We start from the raw sequence: 21,755 nt of genomic DNA, 5'->3' as shown, positions 1-21,755 counted from the left end.
CTGTGCCATATTACAACATTAAAACATGACATATACATATATGAATAACACTTATTATTTTATTGGCTTAGTATTGTATGCACCATAAAAAGGTATGTATAAAGGCTTTAGGCCACCCACACATTATTGTAGGCCCAGTTCAATATGCAACTTTTTTTACAATAGACTATATGTAGTAGGGGTCCCTGATCCGTCTCTTTTAGAGTTAAGGGGTCCTTGGCCTAAAAAACGTTGAAGACTCCTGCAATAGAGCTTTTCCTCTGGATCACATATCGAAATAATAGTTAATACGTTTACACACATGGCCTTTATCTACCTCGCTGTGAGATACAGATTTGGCTTTTTGTGCCATTTAAACAAAATCCAGTTTGTTGTCTTCTTAAAGGTTCCCTGTGGAGTTTTTGACCTCTAGCAGGTTCTCCGTTAAGTGGGTCCCATTTGTGTTTAACTCCTGCACACGTACTGTATAAAGACATACGTGTACACGGGTGATGCGATTTGCTACCAATTAGAAGAAGGCAGTGAAAGGCAGCAAAGAAGAAGACTGCACCCTAGTTAACATGGATGTAAACAATTCAGGATTCAAACTACTTAGGAACACATTTGTTAGATCCTAAGTATATACACAATGTCTATAACCTTCGGTAAGTGGCACTGAACGTAAATGGAACTTTTGTTTTGTTGCAGCACAAGTAAAGTGGATTTAAAAAAAGCAACATCCCCTTGGCGACAGGAAGCAAGTGACTGTCCTCGCCAGAAAAATTGCATCATTTGTCGTTTGTTTAAACAGCTTAAAATGAGCGGTCTTGACATGACAAAAAGAGAGTAGCGTGACGTTGGTATACCTCCAGAAAAAAATGGCTTCTTTCATTCAATCTTTTGCAAACTTTAAGTAGTTTTAGTTTTCTCCACTTGAAGAAAAAAAAAAAAAAAGTACCTCTGTTGTGTTAGAAATGGGGTCGCAACATCAGTAAAAAGATTCAGTGAGATATTCTGCAATGTTCTGGCAAATTACAAAGGACTTCTTTTGTTATTTAGGTATACCATTTATTGGAAATGTAGTTTTAAATCTTTAGAAACACCAGCACTATTGCTTCCAAGGGTAGCTGAAATTGTACTTTGTGTCTTTGTCACCTTCAGACACATCCACACACACAAAAACACACACACACACACACACACACACACACACACACACAACACTCAATACACGCTCATCTTTATGTGTGAAAGTGGGCAAAGAGAAGGCTTGAGTCTCAACCAAATCCCTAAAAGCTGTCATTGACTTCAAACACAGTGGATTCTTCACAGTGGAGTGCCTCTGCTGATCAACAGAGCGCTCCGTCTTTATGTTTCTATAGGATCCTTTTGATATGGCCTCTACAGTCCAGACCACGCGCTTTATACGGAAAAACAGGGCTCTTTCAATTCATACGAAACAAGCTTTGAAAATAAGCATACTTTATACACAAAAAACAAGCTGCCTTTATTTTAACGCAGAGCCAATGGCAGTGCAGTTATTTCAATCAGGAGAGACTCCGTTGCAGATATGCAACATTTAATAATAAGATATAACCAAGTAAGTACAACATAATTATTTGGAGATTAGTCTCCATTGTAAAGGGGTATCTATACAAATCTAATGGTTAGGAAAACCAAACGCATCCCCCAATGGAAACTAGACACTGGTGGTGGTGAGAAAAACCGAAGACGAGAAAACGAGCCGTCAGCCGGGAGAAGACCGAGAACACCGACGAAAAGGCCTGGAGGCGGAAGGGGAGGAGGCAGGTCGCACTCTCGTCTGAAAATACAACTGACAGAAGCAGGAGAGAGAACAGATTTAAAACCAGGTAGTCTGCTGTGATTGGTTAGAACATAAGTGCCCAATTCTAATTGGTATACAGAACCGTAACAACCACTGCCCAGCTGATCAGGTAAAGAGAAGAGAGACAACGTAAGAGGAGTCTCCCTGACAGAATTTACGCTGAGCTACATATTAACGTCTACTCAGATAGGAACTTTTAAAGAATTCCTTTAAGGAAACGTATATTGGTGAGCGTTGAATATTCATATGGCAGAAAGAAAAACTGTATACAATACATATCGGTCCACAGAATGATCATTTATCAATTTAAAAGTGCATTAACTTTCATGAAACGTGTAATTTATGAGTGGTGTGGGATTGAGTGTATCTATCAGTGTCAGAGTGACATGTGTGGGGTGATAATCTATTCTGTGACCCAAATTTATGTGTTGAAAGGCTGCAAAACTGCACTCCAGCCCTCCCATCCGATTTCACAGGTCATCACTGTCAGTGCGATATACTGCTTGTGTGTGTGTGTGTGTGTGTGTGTGTGTGTGTGTGTGTGTGTGTGTGTGTGTGTGTGTGAGGGAGAGAGTATGATAAAAAGGAATGTGTTATCCATCTTATCCAGAGGAGATGTTTTGAAGGAACTCTTGTTATTAATAAATGCATGAGAGCCAACAAAAAAAAAGGAACATTCTGCGGCTTTGCAAAAATGAAAAGAGAAGGAGATAAAAAAAAAAGAAAAAAAAAAGCTCCTTGTTAGCAATCTCTCAGACGCTGCTTGCGCTAGGAGCTACGTCCTCAATGAGAGACACATTATCTCTGGTCAGCTTTCCTATCTATTATTCACAGAGAAACACTGGTGGCGAGATCAACAGCAGTCACTTACAATATATCCCCGAGCAACGGCATCCTATTCAAGTGCAGAAGAAAACCTTAATAACCACGGATGGAGATGGTGGAGAGGCTGCAAAGTTGGCAAAAGCTTGTAGAAGGCCTTTGATTTTCAGGGCTGGTGTGGATTCAATGCAAACTAGATTAAGTAAAAAAAATAAAAATAAAAAATAAAAATAAAAGGATTATTCAAAAGCAGGTAATGTATGGGCATTGTATATTGGAGAAGTTCAATAAAAGGGAATGTTGTTTGTCCTTTGGGGGAATCGCCTCTTCTTGTGTTCTTCCCGCCTATTTTAATCTACAGCTGACTTTACAGACAACAAACAACTTCAGCAAATTCTGCAGCTTATTGCTTTATTGAAAGCTCCCAACCTGCAGGACACACAGACATACACGTGTGTCCGCAGATTGAGGATTCACGTGTGAAATGTTAATAAATTCAGGGGGGAAATTGCTTTGTGTTTATCTGTAATATGACAAAACGCCTAGAATTTGATCCCTGGCGCATGTTATAAGCTCACAAACATGGCATTTCAAATGCTAATTCCCCATTGTGTATGGGCTTATTAGGTACTATGTGAATGCAATATGTGCCTTTCATGTGGACACTGAAATATGTGGCTTGATGCAGACAAACTCATCTTTATATTGAATATTATAAGCAAGTGGCCCTCTTCTAAAGATGCAATCACTTTTTTGTATAAATAAAGGATGTGCTGTATTTATTCATTTCCATGTTTGATATTCAGCAGATAAAAAATGTCAATAAAGTTACAGTTTGGAAAGCAAAACAGATGAACTGTTAGTTTGTGTACAGCTCCAGCCTTATGTGCTTGTTAATCTGCATTTCTAAATCTGGTTCTATGGAAACACATTTGGCTTTGAGAGCGGTCCTGGCAGGCGAGAGAATATTTAACAAGCCAAATAGCCTTGCTTTTTAGGTACTCGGCTGCTGTCTGTTGCTATGCAACCGCATCCTCCAAATTGTCAGATTCAGGGCCCAGTCCCCTCCTTTTCCTCCCCCTTTCCTGAAAAAGAAAAAAAAAAAAAAACTGCAGAGGGAAAAGGTACTTTGTACATGAAATGAGGCGTGCACGGTGCAGCACCACCCTCAGGATTCCTCATTTAAATAAATCCCAATATTTCAATATTTGAGTTCTCCTTCCATATTAAAATGTCCCAGAGCTTGATGCATTTTTACCAGCTCACCTTTGTTCAGCGCACAACAATTCTGCATTCGTTGATTCGAGCCTTGCGATTTCTCCTGTTCTCCCCCTTTTCTGCTGTTCTTTTCATCAAAAATCACTCTCTCCTTCACTGTGCTCGTCTTTGTTTGTCACTCACTCTCACACACACACACACACACACACACACACCTCTCTTTCTCCCCGCGTACATACTGTATGTCTGTGAGGCAGACTGTCTCTATAATTGGGTTATTCTTCTCTTCACCGGTCTGATGCACTGAGACACACGCACATTTGTGTACACGCGAACACACACATACGAAGCGTTGCACAATGCGCGCGCACACACGCGCGAGGTTGATACGTGGAGACGTTTTCGTACAGATTGTTGCTGAGGTAGGAGAAGCGCACCCATGCGTGTGTTTTACTTAGGCCTATAAGGGAATGCAGGGCCTGCGTTGTGATTGGATACACAAGTTGATATCAAAAACGACAACACGGACAGCTGTAAAACTACTCTGATCGATGCGTAGCCCGTTCTTCGCGTACGACATCGCCTTCCCCAGTTCAGTTCTGGTTAGCGCTCATGCAGCGGAACTTTGAAACCTCTCCAAACAAATCATCCCAATACGTGTGACAGCGTATCGTGACCACGTACTCTTGTATGTGTTTTCTCCAGAGCCAGGGAACACAAATACATACGGACAGATGCACATGGGAATACAGTGATGAAAGGGCACATTTTCACAAGGTATAGTGAAGAGGGCACTCACATGCAACCCCTACCCCCCTCCCCCCATCTGCGTCTCCCCACTCCTCTTTCTCCCCTCTCCGTGTCGCTCTCCCACAAACCTGCGTCTCAGTGAGCTGACCCTGTTTTAATGTGTGTTGAAAAGGTCGCTCCGGTCCTGTCCACTGATACAGAAAGGCCCTCCCAGGCCTGTGTGCATGGCTGCGCTTCAGTGTAATACCTTCAGACACCAGGGACATTCACTGTTTACACCAATGACACCCCTCACACACACACACACAAATAGAAAACAAACTAAACACAAAATCAAAGGCAATAGCACGCCTGAGTGGGTGTCAAACCTAACCGCTCGGGGATTTAAACCTGTTTGAAATCATCCTGACACAGTAAACTGCACTGTGTGACGGACCATCCTTTACACTTGTGTTTTCGGTTAATGAGGGAAAAGAGAGAAGGAAATAGGGCAACTGCAACCGAGCCAAAAATGTTTACGGGGGTGCCAACAAAGTGTGTACATTATGGCAAGAGACAAAAAAAAAAAAAATTGTTCCCAGTAAGTGTTTGATGGATGGCAGTACATGACTGTACAATATGGAGATGGCCGAGTCCAACCCATCAGGTTTGTATGATATTCAAACAACTGAAAACTGTTTTCATATCATATCAATACAGTCTCAATGGGTTCATTTGATATCGAGCGGACACTTCGCAAGCACAACAATTCGTATGATATCTTACGAAACTACGGTGACCGCCGACCCGTCATGTGACAGTTCACTGCCGTTACAGTTGAGCTGAGCCCCAAAAAGGCGACGTGCCATGTGGCGATGACAGTTAAGTCAAGGCACCAAACGGCTTTGGTTAAACAGTCCTTCCAGAAAAAAGTTTTTTTGTGATTGTTGCGGGCAAAAATCCTTGATTATGCGGCACGTTTTTTTTTAAAATGCGATGGAATATGCGGGATATTTATGCAATTTTATGCGATGAAATTGCGGGCACTTGCAAAAACTGCGGTTTGATGAAAAAGAGAAAAAAGCGATTCCCCCCAACACCCTGATTTTCGATGATGTTCACGTCCCGTAATTACGTCACTTCATAACGTTCCCATGGCAACAGGGGAAAATGGCTGCTCTTGTGTGAAGTAAACGCAACATTTTTCAACTTTCTGCTACGATATATGGGACTTTTTTTGCAATGAAAATGTGGGGATTTTAAAATCATGCAAGCCCCGCATATTTTACGCCAAAATCTGTAATTCATGCGGCGAAAGTGCGCCATATTTGAAAAAATACGGCCCCTGCATAAATATGTGGACTTTGGCTGATTATGCATTGTATTATGCGATCGCATAATTGCGTTTTTCTGGAGGGACTGGTTAAAACATTGGATGCCAGGGCGACCTCTAGCTCACCCAGTTAGAGCGTGCACCCCATGTAGGCTGAGTCCTTTGCAGCGGCCCGGGTTCGAGTCCAACCTGCGGCCATTTGCTGCGTGTCATTCCCCCATCCCTATCCCAACCTTTCCTGCCTGTCCACTATCACTATCTTATAAAGGGAAAAAGCCAACAACCTTGGGTTGCCTTAAGTAGCACTCCCGGGACAGGAACTTGGCTCCCCCCCCTCTTGAAAGCCCTATGTTTTGGACCTAACCCATCCACCCTGACCTCCTCCCCATGAGGATTTCCACAGTCTTATACAGCAGCAGTCGATGTGGGGCTACAGTAATAAATATGTGGAATACATACAAATGACAGTGCATTACTTTTCATAGCAATGAATGGTTGATGACAACAGCCTGCAGCGGAGACATTTAGCTCCTGATTATAGAAAACAAGGCAGGCAGTAGCTATGGACACCTACAGTCATTTTCACTGGGTATTTGCTGTTCCCTGGCACGTCAACATCTCCAATTATGTATTTTGAAATCCTGCTTTGAATTACCCCACTCCCGTGTTTCAATTACTGTGCGATAGAGTGCACATGCCACGTGCGTGTCCTGTGGCTTTGATGGTGGCTGTACAGTGCAGTGAGCGCATTGGTATGTATTAGCTGGCAGATGGGCTTCAGTGCTCCCCTGGTGCTCCATGTAATGATGAGCCATGTTCCTGTTTATCAGACGGGACGCACTCAACTCTCCCCTCATCTGCTTTGGTCTCAATCACCCATTCCTCTTCCCTCTGTTTTTATCTTTCTTCCTCTACAAGGGTCTGTCATGCCACGCGCACTGTCTCTCTTTCAGTCCGTCCCTCTGGTAAGCATTGGCCCGCAGGAACGTCTCCGTCTTTACCTTCAATCATCGTGTACACGTGTGCACGTGCAACCCTCAGACGCAGCTTTGGTTGCATGACTGAGGGAAAGCCAGGACCGCACTGACATCACGGTGCGCTGCGTTAATTATCCCCCCCCCCCCATTGATGCGTCGCGCCCATTTTCCGTCCCCTAAGGTATGTGAAAAAGTCCTTACAGTTGTGTAACACAGATGGTTGATTTGTAACACATACAGTGAAGATAACGACATGATAGCTTTGCTGGCTTAAGTATAGTGTTACTTATTGACAATTAAGTTGACAAATATGATTTATTTAAAAACTCAATCTCGTACTGATCAGTTTAGTTTCCTCATTTCAAACCAATGCTTGTTTCAGGAGTAAGAGGGTTTTTTGGAATATTGAGGAGTAAACTTATGCACAAATTTATGATATGATGTCATATTAATTTTGACTGGCCTGCATGGTGTCGATGAAAATCATGTAAACCCGTTGAGAATAGTTCAGTTCAGATTAAAGTGAGACTGTAGTTTAAAGTCGGACTATTTAATTTCTAAAAGAACAAATTTTTTTTTATGTCTTCTAAATGAAAAGCTAAATTCTAAAGCAATACAACGCACCCTTCCTTACTCAGGGGTTTCGCTGAGACAACCTTACTTCGTCTGGTACGACCAGTAGCTTTTGGTAGCTATTGTTATTTAATGTCAGCAAATGTTACTTACTGTTAACTATAAGCATATATCATAATCCTGTAATTGCCCTTTTTACATAGGGGTGCTCTAAGAGAACAGTATTATTCTGCATTGCGCTACAGTACCAGTAAAATGTGACTTGTGGAAACATACATATCCACTTACAAATGCATGACACATTATAATACAGCTTCTGTTTTTGCTTGTTATAAGTGCACTCAACAATACACTAAGGTGATGTAGAAATGTTTTTGTTTTGGTATATCAAGACACCTTCATTTAGAAATGTGGCTGCTGACCTATGTCTAGTACAGTGTACATTTGTAATAATCATATTCTCTCATCTCACACAAAATGGCACACTAGCACCCCTACGTGCACATTTTCTCACCCTTCACCCTCTTGACCTGCATGAGCAAGCTACTCTGCATGTTTACCACCATTCCCCCGCTCCGAGTAAAGGGTAAACATCCCGGCTTTGAGTGATTATCCAGAAAATATCCTGACATGCTTCCACCGGCTACGCTTGAGAGGAGCAATGGAGCTGCTGAATCCGTAGCCTAAACCTTCCCTCCACAACACACGCACGCCACCCTCAGGGCTCTTACTTCTAACCACCAGCACTGTTTTACATACACGAGCTAGGAAGTGGCCTGGTAACGAGTGTCTAGTGGCGCAATCCGGTAACATAGCAGGTGATCGGAGGCAGTGGGGAATACAGAGACAGTCGATTATGACAGGAGAGCTAAATTAGCATCATACTGGGACAGATGGAGGATGTAGCTGCAGGTTGAAACATATGGACACGCAAACTCGCAACGATTGGCCATCAATTCAAACACAACCTGTGCCACGCTTCCAGCTTGTACACAAGGGCCCGAACACACATACGCGCACATACACACAGTTGCCGTCTGTCACTTCAGTTACGAGTGCCTTAGGACTTCAGAAATGTTGGGTGGACAGATGATGCAATAATGTCATATTATGGATCAGAGTAATAAATGTAGGCCATACAGGCGGATATCTCTGTTTCCAGTGTGTAAAACACGAGGCAAGAGAGCATTAGCAGCTGTGTGAATGGAATCGCACGCATATATATATATATATATAATCTTGAAATGGGAGAAATTTGATTCGCCTTTAAAGCTCGGAGACAAGTTCAATTTTTATAATTGAGATCTTTCTTTCATCCTTCCCCTCTTCCTACCATTTTCCAATTCTTCTTCCTCAGTTCTCCTTCTCTCTTTTTATAAAGTGTAATTGAGGGGAAGTGATTGCAATCTATGTGTCTCCGTGATTGACACAAACACATTTAACGCCACCCCAATCTCATACCATTTCTTACTCACGCACACACACACACACACCATTAAACACACAGGACCTATATATGTCACAACGATTGAGCACTCACTCCACACCTCCAACATATACAGAGGGAAAAAAGGCGAAGTGGATTCTGAAAGCGAGGCGTTAGTCGCGGGGGGTATGATGTGTTTGGCATCTATAGGTAGAGTGGTTAAATGGCAGGATTGCTGTGTGAATTGGCGTGTACACTCACGGCAGCTTTCGCCAAGATGCCTGGGCCTCTTGCTGGGGAGCTGGAAATGATGTCTTAGCCTTAGGCCTGGAAGATGGGGTGGCACCCTTTGCCTAATGGCAAAGTTCCTCAACGTCTCATCACATTTCACCGCACCGCTGTGGAAGAGATCTGACATTTCTTACAGCGCTTCAGGTATACGAATACATCGGAATCAGCCATGACATGTACATGACAGGAAGTGGGTGTTGGTTGATTGATGAAAGAATGAAAACAAGGGATGTAGGGGAGGATGAACCCAGAAAAACTGGGTTTACTTAGCTTTTTATTTGCAGAAATAGATTTTACCAACCTTTAAAGTGCTGCCATAAAACCTCATGACCTAAATTCATGCAATACATCAAAGTAAGAGGACTTAACAGTAATGGGAAGTGATATCAATATCTGATGCATGTTATATGAAGATGGGATGTCTTGGGGGGGGCATAAATTAATTATTTTCTGAATGGATAGCTGATTTTTATCCATATGGTAATGACCAGTTGCAGGTCATGCATCTTTTTATTTAAAGGTTCGGTTTACAAATCACAAAAAAAGTAGGTAAGTGGTCTCAGGTTTTGAGAAATCCATCTTTAATGGGGTCTGTTTGATTTAAAGGAAGTGCTTGTCTGATGTCTAACAGCGACTGAAACCGGCTCCACCCACACCTTTGCAATGTGGAATTGGGGGCTTTGCATCATCAATTTTTGTAACTTTTTGAAATTTACAATTGATCGACCAAGCGCACAATAAAGCGCTCCTGCAAATAATGTTGCATCATAGTTTGTGTGTAGCCTTTATGTCGCTAGACTAGCGAGTTTCTTCAAGTCCGTTTAGAGCTAATCAGCCCTAAAAGTGTTCAGTTAGCCCAGTTTATTCTACTTTCTGATGGCCCGTGTAACAGAAACATACCTGGGATCAGACCATCTGTCAAGCAGCCAAGAATTACCACCGAGTTTAAGTCTAAAAAAAATAAAATGGGAAAATCCCATCGATTGCTGGTTGACAAGCTGCACAATTTGGTAATAACATTCTGCTTTCATGGAAGTATTTCATGTTTTCACTTTTATAAAAGCGAGGGCTTAACTTTCTAACAGTTGAAGTCTGAAAATGCTTTTTCATAAGTCCTTTTTACCCCGGCTTTAAAGGTTATTGTCACACAATGGCGTTGGAGCTCAAAGTATTGCATAAAGACATTTGGAGAAAACAATAATCCGCAGTTTCCAAGTTTCATTGGGACTATTTCTTTGGTAGAAAGTTTGAGTGTGTTAAAGGATGAGATCATCCTACACTACAAATGAATTGGAAAATATTCTCTGCAACATCTCCAAGTGTGAAGGACAGCCGCAGATACAAAAGGGCAAAAAGTTAAATTTCATCAATAACAGCCCACATTCCACATCAACTCTAAAACTGTCAAATGACCTCTTCTGAATCTGAATCTCATTGGAAATGCAATGACCACTACTGCACCTAAATATATGCTACAATATACTGTATTTATTAAAGTTTATTGAGCATCCATTACCAGTTTGCAATGCATCCACAGATCAAACAGAGTCATGCACACACACGTGCATGGATTTGGCAGGCTGCCCTGGCCATGTGTGGGGAAATATAAATAAAGAGATTGAGGAATCAAGGCATAAATGAGGCTCGACACTCCTTTCTCTCACAATCCATTTCCTCATTCCAAAGGGGGGACACGGGCACCAAATTATCTCCCTCCCTCTTTCCACTGGCCCAGAATAGAAGTAGACACCAGCAACAATAGTCATTTAACTTCCGTCTATCTCATACAAACGAAGACGCATGCGGCCGTTGACCGCCCGCACAAATTTGAAAACTCACTCGGCTATTGAGGAGAACGAAAGATAACCCGCTTGAACCCAGTGGACAGCTTCCAATTTCATTTCAGACAGAATTAGACATCATAAACACATCCAGTTTGTTTATGAAACCAAATCTTTAGAAAAATGTTGAAATAGAGAGAAAGCAGCGGCATAAACAGGAAAACGTATTGGTGAGAGGTAGGAGAGCCGTGGCCTGGCAGTGCTCACCCTTACAGATTATGGCTTGACATTTGGAGTCAGAGCCAGTGAAATGTCAGAAGGGTTATGACAGGAATGGTGATAGGTAGATTATGACTGACCTCTGACCTGGAAGTTCTGAAATGTCACGGCTCACTCAGCCGTCTGGGAGCGGATGCGCTTTCAGATCACGAAATGCAAGGTGTCCGAGCCAAACAAGGATACAGAGGAAAGTTTGCCAACATCAACATTTCAGGGCAGATATTTTTTTCTTTCCAAGTGACATTCTATTCATGGGATCTGACTGTTGGCGAAACCCGGGGCCCTGATCTACCGTTGCTACGCACTGCAGAAGGACATAGTTCACAATGACAACGGTGGGGATTTACTCCTCAAAAGTCAGTCATTTTCAAAACAATGGGTTCTTGATTTCAGACAAATGCAAGCTTCTCATTTCTGACTGGTGACATTTTGTCAACTGCTGCTAGCAGACTACCAGCTGTAGCTAGCTTTCTACCAATAAGCAAATTTCATGTCTTGGTTGAAAATGCTGTCTCTGGCATTCTTTTTAATACACATACATATATTGGTCCTTGTGTTTGAAGTATGATAAAGAACAATGCAAGATAAGACTAGTTATTTCATTCTGACATAATTTTGTATAGGTGCGTAGCTTACATCCACAGACACGCAAGACAGGGGTTAGATTTATGCTTTAATGTTCTTACATAAGAACGTTAAAGCATAAATCTAACCCTAATAACAGGACTTTAAGCTTACAGCTTTTAGGATGGCAAACGTAACGCTATCTTAAAAAGAGTTTGGCTGTTGTTGCTGGAGTGTAAACTTCCCCAAATCCACTTAAGAGCATTACAGAGCTGCTAACGTTAGCCATGGCTTTGATATTCTAGCACCCTGGAAATGAAGTATGCCCTAATTAGGGTTGGGTACTGAAACGCGGTGCCAATAGGGCACCGGTTCCGACGTAAACGGTAGTAACGAGACCGAATAAGAACGAAAATTTCGGTGCCTGACTTTTTTTTCTTCTGCTGCACAGGGCGCTACGTTACCGTTAGCTAGTAGCTGGATGAAACACAATGGTTAAGCGGTGTAAAGTGTAACTGTATTTCCCTGTAGAGGATTCCAACAGCGGGACGTAACAGTCTGACTGCAGCTGCCGTTGTCGGAAAAACAACACAGACGGTGCGTTTACTTGAAACTCGCCAGCCTTTTAAGTTACTGTAAAATATCCTTTTCCCATCTGGTGCTTGTTTTTGTCGTTTACCATCAATTTACTGGTGAAATAAGTCATTGTTATAAGTTATTGTTATTACATTATTAATCAATCATTTAATTTTGACCATATGGCCTTAGCAATAAACAAGCCGTTCTTTAATGTCGCAAACTGTCGTTTTGTGCTCCTTTTTTATATATTTTATATTATATACATTATAAATATATTATATATATTTCGGTTTAGGCACCGGTTTTAAAAGTATCATTTTAGCACCGGTATCGGAAAAAACCCAAACGATACCCAACCCTAGCCCTAATGTTACTTCCTTACTACTAATGTAATATGAGCTTGGAAATAATTCAGGTTTAGGTTAGTTCCGTAGGTATAGCTAGTTAGCCAGACATGCTAACGTTTGCAGCTGAAATTAGAGCAGACAACGGACTGTTTAATCCATTCCTTACACTTTTGGTTTTAGAAAAGCAGTAAGGCTAGGTCCGCCACGCATAGCTACAGTTGCAAAGCTATTGTTTGGACAGTCACTGTTTGAGGGAGGGCTTTTGTGTACAGCCAATTGATTCTTGCTCAAATACCATAAAAGCATAAAGTGCCAAACAAACGACCGAGGGAGACTTTAACCACTTTAAGTTCAGCAGAGTTCAATTTGCAGGCTTTCTCTCCCTCAGCGCCATGATACTAACCAGATTACCTTCTGCCATTACATCAGCCTCCAACAATCAATATGTACCATTAGTGCTAATCACTCTTTAATTAGTGATATATTTAAGGCCCCTTGTTTGCCTTGTGTGTATTTGTTCTTGTGTGAGTCGGAGTTTGCGTGACATCCACCCACATTGAACACTTCCAACGCTCAACACTCAGATTACGCTTTAAAGAGATCTGAAGCGCTACCTGTTTCACCTGGGGCAGTCCCCTAGTCTTTATCTATAAAGCAAATTAACAAAACCCACAACGCTCTATCATCCAGCTAAGAAATCTCCTTTCTTTTGGTGCTGGAATTCCCATCACAAGCCACTGAAACAACAAGGATCAACTCAAAAGTTCACAGAGAAGAAAAGGAATGTGTTTGGGCTTCTCTTATTGCTAATATAGCAAGGCATTAGTAATGCCTCTTATACACTATGAATGATCCTCGACACAGACTGAGAAGGGAGGAACCATTCGCCTTTGGGCATAAAAACTGTGAGCTTTGATTATTGATTCAGGTACCATTTCGACCTGAAAGAACTCGCAAGCTTAAAAAAGAAGCGAGAATAGAAGAAAGGGGTTGAGTCCTTTGAGGGAAACACATGTCGGGGGAGTTAAACCCAAGCTGAATTGCAATTTAACAGTTTGGTGGGGTATAAGAAGAAAAAAAAAGAAAGAAAAGACAACAGATCAACTTGAAACTCCTGTTGTTTATGGCTGTAAGAAAAAGAAAAAAAAGAAGAAGCAAGAAATAAAAAGCGAGGATACTCATTCATTTCTTAAAATTTGCCAATTCTGTTTCTGTTAAACGCACATGAATGTTGCCGTGTAATTACATATGAGAGTGTGAAAACAAGCGAGCGAATATTTCCTTAATTTATTATGTCTTTGAAGAGGTGGTAATGGTCTCTGTTTTTCGGATGTTATGTTTGTGCATTTACATAATATGTAATGCCAGAAGATGAGAGAAAATGTGCCGTTTTTCTTTTTCTGGCCAAGGCTAAAAATACCCAGGATGTTGTAACATAGCGGCAACACGCGCTGTTTTGGATTGCTGGTTCAGGCTGGCATCCGTTTTCATCCTAAAAACAAACATCCCAAACCTCTGGAGGAGCCAAAATTTAAAACTGACCAGATATCAGTTTCTCTGTGTGTATGCACCCCCCCCCACCCCAAGCGTTTGTTATGAAAGCAGCCGGGGAAGAGATTAAAGTGCTGAAAAGCCCCCATTCCAAAAAAAACACTTGAAAACAAGAAAATGCTTGACAATCCCTGCTCCCTTTTAATGCCGAGATTAAAATGCGTTCTCATTTGTGTGAGACGGTTTTTCAAACTCGCTAAGAAAAATACTCCTCAGATTGTCGGATGCGAGTGGTGAGCCATGTTGCTGAGCAGAACTGTCTATTGTGTGTGTGTTTGTGTGTGCGGGGGGGGGACGTCAGTGCAAAACCTATTAGTATGTCTGAGCCTGCATCTCCAAATCTTGTTACTCTGAACTGATGCAACAGGAATGCAATACAAACTCCCTTGCCCTCCCCTCCCTCCCTCCCTCCCTCTCTCCCCCAGCCTGCTCGCCCACTTACTCGCTACCTGTGCTTCTATTGCAGCTCTTCTTCTTCTTCCTTGCCCCCTGGACACACTCTCTCTCTCTCTCTCTCTCTCTCTCTATCGTTCCAATTCCCTGCTGAAAATCCCCTCTTCCCCTCTTCCCCTCTTTCTCTCAATCAAAATCACTGTCTCTGGGTGCTTTCTAATCTTTGTTTCTGTTTTTCCATAGCCAACTATTTCTCTTCTTTGAAATTGTGTTGCGCTGTCCAGAGTTCCACAACACCTTGTAAATCACTCCTTTAAACTAAAAACAGAGTTTGCTTCTTTGATGTGATGTCTTTTATGCCATTTTTTTCTCTCACAATTACATTTCTTACTCTATCCTTTTTATCTTGCGACCACCTTCTTGTAATATATCTGAGTATGATTACTATTGATTACTAAAGATCCAAACTGTAGCATGCTCAAGAAAAAATACAAGTGAAGTGTTTGGGAGAAACATGTTGACACGTACAGTGACTTCTATTGACGGCAACTCATTTCAGCCCCAGAGAAAGTGACAAATCCAAACTGAAAATGTAGCTTAGGTATCAAGTTATCTCAATTAAAAGGAAAACAGTTTTAGGTTTTGTGTCCCTTATCTTGCAGGGTACCACAGACCGGCCGGATAGGCAAATGTGACCTTGCTGAGCTTACGGTAGTTACAGATGTCACTTTAAAGGATTTCTCATTATAAAAAACAACATTTATCTCTGGATGGAACATGAACACACAATGATTAAAAATAGCCCCTAATATAATCTCTAAATCTGTATATCTATGTAAATACAGTACATTTTCCTTTCAAGTCTGTTCTATTGGTTTTGTTTCTATGACAACATGACATTCGTTTCAAGTGTTTGTACCTGAGCCTACCTGTTCTTATGTTCTTATACCTTAATAATAAAATAGTCCATTGCCTTCTAAAATCACTCATACAGGAACCTTTACAAACGACCATTACATCATTCTAATGTGCCATCTGTTTGGTTAAGTCAAGGCAACTAAAGCTGCTTACACACTGACCAGAAGGCCGACCGTTGACAGAAAAGCCAGTCGAAATGATCAGTCTCCCCGTGTTGGTCCAAAAAGTGCCACAGAACGCACCAAAAAGATGAGACGAGACCTAACACATCTCTATAACAGCAGGCGGCGCTAATCTGTATTGTTGCCCAGGAAATGAAAACCGGCAGCTGATTGGACGAACGCGTCACGTGGGTTTGTTTTCTCCGGAAATTCAAAGCCAGGCTGTCATGGCGGCCGTTCAGAATACGATCTCATATTGTACTAAAATAGTTCACTAAAACATGTTTCTGAGAACATTTTAAGCGAGAAATAGGCCGTGCAGTTGCTGAATCTGTCTTCATTTCACATCAACAAAGGTCAGTTTAAAAGATTTTCATCAGATTTTGAGAGACTCTAGTCACCTCATTCTGCTCCCCATTTCCGGGTGAGTCCAGACTGCCCTGCCGCCGACCGAACATGTCAGGTCGGCCAAAATGAACGCCGACAGCCCCTCAGACTGACGACGGCACGGAACACACCGAACAGATGACCTCGCCAGACTGTCCAACGGCCGATAATCGGCTAAGTGTGTCCCGGCTATTAGTCCACTTGGTTAAGGTTAGGGAAAGATGGAGTCATGGTTAAAAAAATAAAAAAACATTGATGGTTGTTAAACGTGGGGTATACTCGCCGCAGCCGAGCTGTCGAGCTCCAGTGGGACGTCATGGGAGCGCCGTCACTGTTTGTACTCGCGCGCGTGGTGGTCGCGACAATAGTTGCAGTCTTCTCCTGAACAGAGGTGGCGCTAATGAGGAAAGGCTACTGACTTTGCTATTTCTACGGACTAGAAGAAGAAGAAAAAGGTAAACAACGCCAGCACTGGCAGCAGCATTGATGTCAATGCTTCGATTTGATTCGATGACCTACTACGTCATCATTGGTAAAAACCTATTTATTCTCATTGGCATATTGATCTCCTTTTTAGGTTGGTTCTTCTTTTTTATACTTCAGTCTGTGTTTTAAGGTTGCTCTTAACTTTGCTGTTTTTATTATGTGTTTTATGCGTTGTCTTGCTGCTTTTATTTTCTTATATGCTTGCTCTGTAAAGCACTTCGGTCTGTCTAGCGGCTGTTTAAATGTGCTATATAAATAAATGAACTTGAACCTACTATGTCAGACCAAGCCTTTCATTCACCATAAAAGAACTCATTTTAACCCAGTAAGTTTACTAGAGAGACTTGCAGTCACTCTGAGAGTCCTGGCATCCGGTTACCCTCGAGCACGTTCAGGCTTCCCGTTTCCGATTTGTCGCGCCAGCGAGATCTACGTCATTTTGACGTCACATTCGTGCGTGCAAGCTCAGCTACGGCGACTATAAAACAGCCTTTAGAAGGAGGGATACACGGTTGTCAAAGTCAGACACTTTTGTACATCGAGCTATCCACCACTAGGGTTGGGTACTGTTTGGATTTTTACGATTCCGGTGCCGAACCGGTACTTTTAAAAGGATTCCAATTCCTAAACCGATTCTTGAAAAACTGAAAAATTATATCAAAGAAAGGCTTTTACGTCCGTTTTGGTGAGCCCAGAGGGAAAATATGGCATTTTAAAAGTAGCCTACATTTATGGTAGCTAGCTAACGGTAGACTACAGAGGGGAAATATTTCAGTCGACACATTAAGTGGAACCGAAATGAGGAACCGAAAGTTGCGTTCTAATCCGGTCCGATTCCTACCGGTAGCGTAGGAACCGGTTCCATAGTGGAACCGGATTTCGGTACCCAACCCTATCCACCACAACCATTACACCACCGTATCTGCGCTGTAGGCCACCCCCCTCTCCGCTGGTTGAGCAGAGTAGTAAACAACAATGTGCTTTTGTTTCCACGCCAATCAAAGCCAGCGTGATTGGCTCTCGCCTGGTTGTCGCTCGCATTGTGTCAGAGTACATTTAGATAAAGGTGAGAATTTCCGTAGAGGAGATTCTCTGCTGGGCCATTTTTTATTTATTTTTGCATTGCAAATGAATACCGTAATTTGAAAACATCTTTTTTTGTGTGTTTGTTCCAATATGGACACACACTCTGATTAGACTGGATTAAAGCACCAGTCAAACATGGGTGAGTGCAGTGATCCATAAATGAGAAAAGCTCTAGAAGTAATGCATGTTGGCTCTTATCTTTAGCCTATATAACAAGTCACAATGGGGTCAAAGTCATGTTGGTGACATATCATGTCAGTGAGAATCCCCCTGCACCAACAATAGAGTCCTATCTTTCTCTGGAGAGTCTACCCACCGCAGAGATTCTAATACTCTGTATTCCCAACATGGATTGTCACTGTTTCCTTCAAGCACATGAATCCCCCTTGGGAGGGGGGGGGGGCATCCACCCAATCTGCCTCCCCCTGTCACCTCACCCTGAGGATGCTGCTCTGTCCATGGGGAGCGAAGGACTTGTCTCCCTTAGAGTTGAATAAGTCATGGAAGGTGTCGTCCCTTTCCTCAATAATAATTCATGGACTGGCACATTGGCACTGGCAAGGCCTATATCTTTTTTTTATTGACACACATCTAATATCTGTCCGCCCTGAAATGTATGTTTCCATTGTTAAGATCTGGCGTTTCTTTGTGATGAACTACTTCATCATGTTCGCAGAGGCTGTGATTAAATGTGTGTTGTTTTATGACGATGGTGTAAATTGAGGAAGGGTGTAATAAAAGTTGCCCGGGGCTTTTTTTCCTTTTGTTTTTTTCCTTTTTCAGCTGGTGGATGTAGAAAGTGCTAAATTAGAAGTGGGTTGCTGAAAATATAGGAGGGTTTCTCCTTACAACTCCCCTGGCACGCCAGCAATGCCACAGCTCTTAGATTTGAAAACAGAGCAGGTATCACACACACAACGGCCGTGAATTGTGTCCTGTCTGGGGATTTGGTGAAATAACCCAACGGCAGAAGTCATAAATCTGGCTGAAACTGGTCTTATATGCGGCCAAATAAAGCATTTGAGTGCCAGCGCCTTTGCATTAGAATGTCTGCCCTACCTTGGTTTGGGGGGGGGGGAGCAGACAAACATGTAACATACAATTTGGGGTATGCATTACACATGCTGTGTGAGCAAGAAATTATGTCACATAGGAGCACATGGTGTGTTCTGACACACACACACACACACACACAGGCGGAAAATATAAAGTCACACACGCAGACATCAGAAATTAACCAATAGCAAGGAGGTAAATAATTTACCTAACATTGCCCTTGGGAGAGTGTAAATAATGTATATGAGGCCTCGACAAAACCTAGTACACAATATCAAAACGGAAAGCTGCACTCACACACAGTCACTGTGTGTTATTGGGTTAACAAAGCTCTGCTATGCGGTGCTATCAGATCCACTCTGAGGAAAGTGAAATAGAGGCAGCGGGAGTGAATGAGTGCTGAGGAATGAGATTTTTCTCCAAACTGGGAAAATATTATTATACTGAGTCAAGAATTTCCTCATTACAGAAAGATTTTCCGCTCCGGTTTTCCTCAGCCTTGCACATACACATCCCCACTCCTGCCTTTGACTTTACTGTATGAGTGTAGGCAGCAGAGCCTGTCTTCAATTATTCACCTATGACGGCTTTTCAACTCAAGTCGATCCCCCGGCTCCCCCCCACCCCCCATGTCGCGCTTTGCTCAGCCCAACTTTCTCTCTCGTCCTTTTTTTTCCTCTTTCACTTCTCCTTTCCGCCTCTTTTCACCCCATGTCTGCCTTCCTTTCATGCCTCAAACCTTTCATCCTCTCATCGCAGCCACCCCACCACCACCACCACCCCTCACCCGCCACCATCCCTCCTTCTTTACATCTCTCCCAATCTTGAGGTATCCCGTCTCTGCTTGGGCTTGACAAGTAATGGGTGTGTCTCTCCTATTTTTTTTTTTTTCCACCTCCTCCCTGCGCCCTCCAAACCCCACACCGCCATCACTCTTCCCACCACACAATCTCCTCTCATGTCAGGGAAACCTGTAGGCATCCGAGTGCTACTTTTGATCACTGCTTTTACCGGGAGCCCTCACCGCCTTGCTCTGCCTTGGGGTGGCAAGGAGAGGCACAGAGTGAAAGACTGAAAGGGAAGAACAGAGGGAAGTTATGTCAAGTCTGGATGACATGTGCAGCCAGGCAGCTGCTGCATGCAGCGGAGAGCAAAGTTGGCACATGCCGCTCTCAGCTATGAGCAGTAAATAAACCTCCTGTTAGAGCTTTTGTATATAACACAATGCTGGATAACATACACGCTCTCGTTTATTGTGGTGACACACTTTTCCAGGTATTCGGGTGTAATTGAATGGAAGATAAGAAGACAGAAGAAACAGGGAAGTGTAAACACCGTGCGCCCACTCAGCCACCCGAATCAGGCCAAACAGTAGCAACTCTTGTTTAATTTTGTAATGGAATTCCTCCTCCAGTCAATACGTGCAAATTTGACTATGCTCAAAGGCAGTTATGAGAAGCAAGTTCAAATCTCATCTCTGGTGTCTGGAATTAGTGCTCGGTACGTGGACAAACTGTAATTTAATAGCAATACAAGCATACTAATGAGGTGTATCTGATAGAACCTGATACGATCCATAGTCCAAAAATGAACTTAAAAATGTCATGATATCCCACCTGCTTATTCAAAAAAGGCATCTCCACAGTAACTCTTGAAAGGAGGAAAAGCTCTGACACAACGGCATGTTTACACAGGAGGTGTTTCAGCTGGGTTCTTCAGTCGTCCGTGTCACAATTGTCTGATGGAGCAGATGTGCTCCTATTTCAATCAATACAGCTGTCTACAATGCATTCAATACTGTGCCTGAATGCATCCCTTGTAGACAGAAGCTGCTGCTCTGCTGATGTGCCTCTCACAATACGCCTCCTAGGTAGACACGGTGTAAAGTTTGAAAGGTTTAAGTAACACCTCTGACACCCATCACCAAAGGGTGTGGCCAGGTGTGGTTTGCTGTACCAATGGCTCCAACTTTGATGTTGCATTGTACAATAGTACATTGGGAAGTGCACTTGTACCACGCGCTAAATGGCAGCTCAAGCAGGATTTATTAACCTGGGTGTAAGTTACGTACTTGTAGTTACTAAAGATGAACTAATCAATGTATGGTTACACTTTACTTGTATGTATCTACATAAGAGTGACATGACACTGTCATGAACGTGTCATAAACATTTTAAACAGTAGGGTTAGAGTTGGGGTTCATGTGTCATGACTGTGTCATGTGTTCATGACAGTGTCATGTCACTCTATGTCATGTAGATACCTTCAAGTAAAGTTTTACCCAATGTATTTATACTAATAAACCAAAAAATATTATTGAGAAAGATCTCGCTCGTGGTGATGAATCCTCAGAGAGAAAAAAAAAACCACTAACCTACCACCCTTTCCTTCCCTTCAGCTCTACTGAGCATTTTAGCCTCTATTAGCTCATTGTTTCGGTTTTACTGCCCACAACTTTTGTTTTGGGTCACTTTCACTGCTCTCATCAACTTGTTTCCAGCTGCAGCAGGCAGCTGTTTTCAGCGAGGAAAGTTCTGATAAACCTACTACACGCCACTCACCCACCACCAAACGGCAGACAAAGTTAGCCAATATCTGGTGAGCGGAGTGGAGCATTCAGCAGCTAAACAGACAGATATTTCTCTCAGGAGCTGGTGGAGAACAAACTAGAACTCAAATGAGAGGGAATATTTGTTAGGTGGCCAGAAAGCTTATAAGGTTAAAATGTGTCAATGTTTGTACAGTTTGTTGCCCTGACTCCAAGTGGCCAAAAATAATCTATTAATACGGTACACGTCTTTAGTAGCCATCATATTCTCAAGACCTTTTAACCAAAAGTGTGCAAATTTGGGGCTTTCATCGGCTCAGTTAAAAGTGTCTACATTACCAAACCAATGGTGGCACAGTAGGCATCATCATTCGAATGCTTAGCGTACATGAAAAGCTAACATGCTAGCATTTTAAAGTGACAAC

This window comes from Perca fluviatilis, chromosome 13 (genome assembly GCF_010015445.1).
Source record: "Perca fluviatilis chromosome 13, GENO_Pfluv_1.0, whole genome shotgun sequence".
Classification (NCBI taxonomy): Eukaryota; Metazoa; Chordata; class Actinopteri; order Perciformes; family Percidae; genus Perca; species Perca fluviatilis.
Note: the sequence above shows the minus strand (reverse complement) of the source record.